At 40.3% G+C, this 7683-nt stretch overlaps 1 pseudogene; it reads right to left on the bottom strand.

Annotated features, from left to right (window-relative positions):
* Positions 1–6236: 6236 nt before the first annotated feature.
* Positions 6237–7106, bottom strand: LOC110207313 (V-type proton ATPase subunit D-like; annotated as a pseudogene).
* Between the last annotated feature and the right edge of the window lie 577 nt (positions 7107–7683).

Here is a 7683-nt window from a genome sequence, read left to right as displayed (position 1 = left end):
AAATTTAAAGAAAATTATTTCAAGAATTCTCTGAAAAAAAAAACATTTCTGGGAAGAAAAATCCCAGATTATCCTTGTTACTCCTGCTGGCACTTTGGGAATTGTAGGGTGGGATTTGCTGCTCTGGCAAAGGCTCTGGCAACTGTTTTCTTTGGCCCCTAGAAGCAGGTACCCTCATTGCTAAATTGGATTGCTTCTTGGAATCCCTGGTTTCCTTCAAGACTTGGTTTAAGCACCATTACTGCATCAAATCTTTTCTGGCACTCCCACCCTCAACTGCTAGTGTCTACCTCTAGAAGGTTCCTTTGCATTTGATTTCTATATATCTTGAATATACAAGTGAAATTGTATACCCTAGTGAGACTTCAGCAAAAGTTGGAGACTTGGAGGGGTTAAAAAACATATTGAAATGTAAGATGAAATAGGCTGCCCCCATGAGGCCTGGGAAAGATGAAATAGGATACCCAGTAAAGGCCTTCCCATTTTACATTTCAATGTCTTTGAGGCTTTTTAGCCCCATTAGACCTCTGGCTTTAGCTGAAGTCTCACCAATTTCACTTACAGATACACATGTTTTCTTCTTGATTAGAATGTAAACGCCTTGAAGGAGCTATTTCACTTTTGTCTTAATATCTCCAGCACTTAGTACAGTGCCTAGAACACCTTAAGTGTTTAATAAATATTTGTTGACTGATGAAGGTAGCCTCTAAAAGTTCCATTCAATCTTGCCCCTGACATGAATATGGAACCCACTCCTAACAAGGTTTTGAGGAAGCCAGATGAGCAAACCAGGACCTGAAAACCCTCCCTCCTTCCCTGAGAAGGACAGTGCAATGCTGGCAATTCTCTGCAGTTGTGATTGTGATGTCACAGAAGCATAGAAAGGGCCTAGCTAGCAGCTACATTTTATCTAGAATTATAGAACCTTAGGGCCTCTACAGACCTTCTAGTCCAGGGGTGGGGAACCTGTGGCCTTGAGGCCACACATGGCCCTCTAGGTCCTCAAGTGCAGCCCTTTGACTGAATCCAACTTCAAGTTTGGATTTGGTCAAATGGCTGAACTTAAGGATGTAGAGGGCCACATGTGGCCTTGAGGCCAAAGGTCCCCCACCCTGATCTAGTCCAATCCATACATGAACAAGAAACCTCTCTAGAACCCCTCAACCCGTGGTCACCTAGACTTTGCTGGGAGATGTTCATTGAGGAAGAATCCAGCACCCATTGAGACAGCTGATCTCCTGTTTGGGCAGCTCTGATTATTAAGAAGTTTTTATTTACTCAGAATTGAAATGAGCTTCCCTAACTTCTATGTTTACTGCTCCCAGTTGTTCTCCTAGGGGCCAGGTAGAACAAATCCAATCCCTGTTACTCATGACAGCCCTTCAAATACTTGAACACAATGAATGTGCCACCCTCCCCCAAGTATTCTCCTCTCCAGGCCTAACACCCCTGGTTTCTTTACATGAGCCAAGTGCTTTCACTCACCCAGTAAGGAAGACCATACAGGTGTTATTATTCTAGTTTTACCCCTTCTCCTCTCTTCTAGAACTGAGATTTTGTGCCTTGCCCTGGGAGTAATGACAACACTGATGATTCCCCCTTCCACAGAGCATCTCCTACAGAGGAGTCCCTCAGGGCTATGGCAACTTGGCAAATAAATTTATAAATCCTACTATATATAGACATCCCATCGGCAACCCCTCAAGTTCAGAAACACCAGGATGTAACAAGCATCCATTTCCACAACCACAGAGCAACAAGCACTATTGTCTGGGGGGCAGGAAATGACAAGGGGTTGTCACTCCCATCTCCCCCTCTCCCTTCATTAATCCTATCCCTTCTTTTGGCATCCCAGGTTCAAAATTAACCTACTCCAAGACGTCTTCCCTGACTAACCTTTCTTCCCATTGAGTGATTGCTCCTTTTCATGCACATGCACTTAGAGTATCACTTTGTTCTATTATCCTTTGCAGTGGCATATTGATTCACAAATGATCTTTGTAAGTGCAGCACCCACGGCCTCACAATGGGGCCCCCTTCTCATCTACACCCAGATCTGTGGGATGGTTGAAGTGTCTATGTATTCCAATCTCTAGCTCATGAGCCCCTGTTAATTCTTTTTTTTTTAAATCATACTAAACCAAATAAGATGACTGAATTCAAAGCAAAGACATTTAAGGGAAAAATAAGAAGATAATACAGGGGAATTGAATCAGGCATTAGATGCTCTTGCTATTCACCCCCAAATGATTTCTGTCTCCATATGTGTATCCTACGCAATGCTAGTCTCAGCTCTTTATTAATCACTCTGTCTTTCCATCCTAAGAAGAGGAGGAAGATACATCAGTGATTCAAAGAAAGGTACCTGGAAAACTTGCTGCCACTTTAGAAAATACTGGGATTCTTGGGGTTTTATTATGGGGTAGGGATCACTGCCTTGTCATGATGGAGGGGTTTGCATAGCTCGGTGAAACTATGAGCTATGCTATGCAAGGTTACTTAAGACATACAGGTCATAGGGGAGACAAGGTGATCTGCTAGGGTCACAAAGAGTCCGACACAACTGACCTGCTGAACAACAACACAGACTGGTGATTTCTTTTGCCCAGCACTTCAGGCTAAGGAGTACTGCAGTCTGGGAAGCATCAACCTCTTGGTACAGGAGGAGGATAATCTCTCATTAGCATCCTGGACAGCACCTCTTACCATCACCATCAAAGTCCAGATGGGATATTGGTGCTCAGCACATAGCTGTTTTCATTTGGGTCTCTCCCTGGCTAACCCACTCAAATTTCCAATCCTACTTCTTATCTTTCAAGAGACTTCCCCCAGGGCAATTCATATTTTCTCATGCTCAGAGATTCCTCATGCTATGAGCTTATGCACAGCCTTCTGGGAGGGATACAGTTAAAAAAAAGAATATAGTGAGAAAAATGACTATTAATAACCAATGATTTGGGGAGATCCAGAGTTCCTTTCCCCCACCCACTTTTTTCTAAAGCCCTCTTTTAAAAAATCCAGGACTAATTTTCTCCTTTATCAGACCCCACCCAACCTTATAAGGAATCTTCAATCTGCAGTGAATTCCACTCAATCAAGTTTAGGTGGAGGTAGATCCTTTGTTTAGACTGCCCAAGGCTGGGGGTGCTCTAGGTATAGAAATAGTCTCTCTGTCCAAGAGTGACATGACATCACTCTCAGGCCCTGAGCTCACTTCTCTTTGTAAAGTCCACCTCTCATTAATTGTTAACCAATCAGAGTTGATTGCATCTGCTAGAACATCTCTCATCCAAGGGCATATAAACTTCAAGAAGGGGCCATGCTTCCTCTTTGATTGTTGAGAGGACAATGAAGCCTTTTTGCCAATCATTTGCTGGCTGTGATTGATAAAATTGATTATAATTTACCCTAAAACTTTTGTCTTTCAAAATTATTTTTACTCACTAAAACAGTCTGCCTGGACTAGCCCATTACATAAGAGAGAGGCAACATGGCCTAGTGGAAAGAATCAGATGATTTGGGTTCAAGCCCCAGCTCCCATTTCTACTGGTTGTGTGACTTGGTCAAATTATTCAACCTTTCTAAACCCTAATTTACTCATCCATAAAGTAGGTATAATACCTTCAATATTCAGCTTTTTGAAAGAAAAAATACTATATAAATGTTAGTTATTATTGCAAAAGTGTGTCACATGTGTCTTATCTCTCCAACTGAATTATAAGCTCCCTAAGGAGGGTAAGCCTTTGTTTTCCCCAGAGTTCCTAGTACTGAACTCTGCACAAGGGGAGACTTCATATATATTGGACTGAAAAAGTTCCAGCAACTTAGTGTGAGGCATTGGAGTGAGTTATAATCAGATCATCTTGTTCCAACTGAATATCTGTAACCTGCAGGTTACCCTTAACCTGGTTTTAGCTCATCTGCTGAGATGATTTTACATGGCCACTGCTCATGCTACAGTTTCTTGGAGCCACAAGTGAGAGCTGGGTGACAGATGGACACCAAAGGTGGATGAGCAGCCCTCACACCAGAGGAGCTAGTCTTCCCTGTTTAAAACTGTTTCTTTTTGGAAGAGATACTTTTAAACAACATATTATTGAATTGCAGTTTCTAATCTATTCTGCTATCCTTTTTGCCATTTCATTCACATTCATGGTTATGATTGCTCTTATTTCCCTGTCTTACTCTCATAATCCCTCCCTCTTTTTTTACTCTGTTTTCTCTTCATGTGTGCTTTGTTTCTGACCACAATCTCCCTTAATCTACCAACCCTCTTATTCTCCTCCTCTTCTCTTAAACACTTTCCTTTCTATTTCCCTATTGAATAAAATGAGTTTCTGTACCCAATTGTGTGTATATATTTATTGTTTCCTCCTTGAATCAGTATATATGACAGTGAGATTCAAGTGTTGACCACTCTCTTCTACTATCTTCTCCATTGTATAAACTCTTTCTTGCACATCACATTTATATGGGATAATTTTCCTCATTCTTCCTCTTCCTTCTCCCCCTCTTACAGTATATCACTCTTCCCCACCCTTCTATTCTTCTTTTGAGATCATCCAAACATAACAGAATCACACCTAGGCCTTCTGTGTAATTACATTCCCTCTAAAACCCCCGATGATAAAGTGCTGAGGGTTTACATGTACCATTTCCTCATTTAAGAATGTAAATAGTTTAACCTTGTTTAGTCTCTTATGATTTCTCACTCATATTTTTTTCTTTTGGCTAGGCATGGGGTTAAGTGACTTGCTCAGGGTCACACAGCTAGTATTATGTGTCTGAGGCCGGATTTGAACTCAGGTCCTCCTGAATCCGGGGCCGATGTTCTATCCACTGCACCATCTAGCTGCCCCTTCTCACTCATATTTACCCTTTTATACTTCCCTTAAATCCTATGTTAGAATGTCAGCTTTTCTATTCAGTAATGGTCTTTTCATCAGGAATGTTTGAAAGACCTCTATTTCATTAAATGACCATTTTTCTCCCCATTGGATTATACTAAGTCTTGCTGGATAGGTTTTTCTTGGTTGTAACCCTAGATCCTTTGCCTTCCAGAATATCATATTCCAAGCCCTCTTTTCTGTATAGTTGCGGCTGCTATATCTTGGATGATTCTGACTGTGTCTCCTTGGCACTTGAATTCTTTTTTTCTGGCTACTTGATATATTTTCTCTTTGACTTGGAAGCTCCAAATTTTGATTATAATATTTATGGGAGTTTTTGTTTTGGTATTTCTTTCAGGAGGTGACTGGTGGATTCTTTCAATTTCTATTTTGCCCCCTGATTCAAGGATTTCTATGCAGTTTTTCTTTATAATTTCTTGAAAAATTATGTCTAGGCTCTTTTTTGTATGTGTGTTTCAGATAGTCCAATGATTCTTTGTTTTTAATTTTAAAATTATTTTACTCTGCTTATAGGGGCAGTTAGGTGGCATAGTAGATAGAGTGCTGGCCCTGGAGTCAGGATGACTTGAGTTCAAATCTGGCCTTAAACACTTACTACCTGTGTGAGCCTGGACAGATCACTTCACTCTGTTTGCCTCAGTTTCCTCATCGGTAAAATGAGCTGGAGAAGGAAATGGTGAACCACTCCAGTGTCTTTGCCAAGAAAACCCCAGATGGGGTCGTGGAGAGTCCGACACAACTGAAAATGACTAAACAATAACAAGAATAGCAGCAACAGCTCTGCTTGTACTACAGTTACACTGGAATCAGCAGAATTTCTTCCCTAATGGAGATAAAAGTTTTCTTCCACAGGACTGAGACCAACCAGGCAAGGAAAAAGAAATATGTGAAGCTATTTACACAAGACCATGAATTGAAACACCATGGTGACAAAAGCAGAGGTTGAAAGTGGGTCAAAATGATATCTGTATATGTAGGAGTCAGGCTATATCTCAGCATGAATCACTGCTATTTTCAAAGGAATGTTTCTGAAATATGATTAGAGGATAGAAGAGCACAACTCTGCTTACATACAGAGAAAAATAGAGGGGGGAAATATTAATAGGTCACAGTTTTACAGGTTCCTGGGCAGGTCAGTGGTAGGTCCTATCAATGATTAATTACAATCATGATCTCTCTAAATAATCCCAATAACAAATGTCAACTAGTAGAACTCTTAGACTTAGACCACCATAACAAATAGCCACATTACATAAAGAACCTGGACACCATGCATTATCAGAAAATCATAAGACCAAGGTCTCAATGACTATAGGATGGGAAGGGCTATTTGAAGAGAAAATTTTCATCCTTCTCCTCAGCCAGCAGGTTAGCAGGCCCAACACTTCTCCAGCTACTTTGAGAACCTTTTTCTCCTGTATTGTCTCCTGTCAAATCCTCCATGCTCTTGTTCATCCAGTTCTGTGACGATGAAAGCAAATGTACACTCAATGAAGGGAATGATCACGTGCTCAGTGGCATTCACTCACCTGTTTAGTATTTTAATGCCTTCATCCAGTGTAACAAATGACATCTGTAGTGATGCTAGCTCCACCAATAGCTACTGTGGTTTGGCATAGTTCCTCTTCAGTTTAGACAGCTGTTCCCCACCTTTGGCCAAACCAGTCAATTCATAACTATCAGCTTCTTCTTGAAAATGCTCAAATACTGGCAAGGTGACACTTATTACATTATATTTCTTTGCCTGGATAGTCACTTCAGCTTTGTTCATATTTTGAATACAGTGGTACTTAAGATGCCAGCTGTGTATTTGACCTCAGCAGGTGAAAAAAACAGCTTCTCATACAATTTTATCCATTAGTATTTTGGTCTTAATGATCTTCTGTAAGATCTGCTGAACCTGAAGAGTCAAGGCATCAGATTTTTTCTTTAGGAGGTATTGGCCTGTCTGCTTCTTTAAATAGAGTCTTCATAATGGTCTGAGCCATTCTTTTTTTTTTTTTTTAAAGGCAATTGGAGTTGAGTGACTTGCCCAGGGTCACACAACTACTAAGTGTCAAATGTTTGGTCTGAGGCCGGATTTGAACTCAGGTCATCCTGACTTCAGGGCTGGTGTTCTATCCATTGTGCCATCTAGCTGCCCCCAGTCTGTGCTGTTCTTGAAAGGAATTTCTTGATTCAGTTTTTGCCATACATTCTGGCAGTCTCTGTCTGGTGGAGGCAGCTTGGTCAGCTGGTCTATCATTTATGGCTTTAAAGCTACCATTCACTGATGATCACTTCCTCCTCCTCCTCCTCCTCCTCCTCCTCCTTCAATCCTACTCCAGTAATTTTAAAATTACCTCTCACTGATCTATATTCTGATTCAAGTATTTTTGCTATGAATTATTTCAAATTTTCTTCTACTTTTTGGTCTTTTGCTTTTGTTTTATTATTTCTTGATGTCTCACAGAGTCATTAGCTTCCATTTGGTCAATTCTAATTTTCAAGGAATTATTTTCTTCAGTAAGGTTTTGTACCTCCTTTACCAAGCTGCTAATTTTCTTTTCATATCTTTCTCCCATAGCTTTCGTTTGTTTTTTTTAAAATAATTTTTAACAGAGAACTGAGTCAAATTTATAGGAATATGAGTCATTCCCCAATGGAATGGTCAAAATGGTCAAAAGATATGAATATATGAATAGGCAGTTTACAGTAGAAGAAATAAAAGCTATCTATAGTCATATAAAAATGCTCTAAAAAATGCTCTAAATCACTCTTGATTAGAGAAGTG

Source organism: Phascolarctos cinereus, unplaced genomic scaffold (genome assembly GCF_003287225.1).
Source record: "Phascolarctos cinereus isolate Bilbo 61053 unplaced genomic scaffold, phaCin_HiC Scaffold_2;HRSCAF=192, whole genome shotgun sequence".
Taxonomy (NCBI): Eukaryota; Metazoa; Chordata; class Mammalia; order Diprotodontia; family Phascolarctidae; genus Phascolarctos; species Phascolarctos cinereus.
The sequence above is the reverse complement of the archived record's forward strand: the minus strand, read 5'-3'. Positions and strand labels throughout refer to the sequence as shown.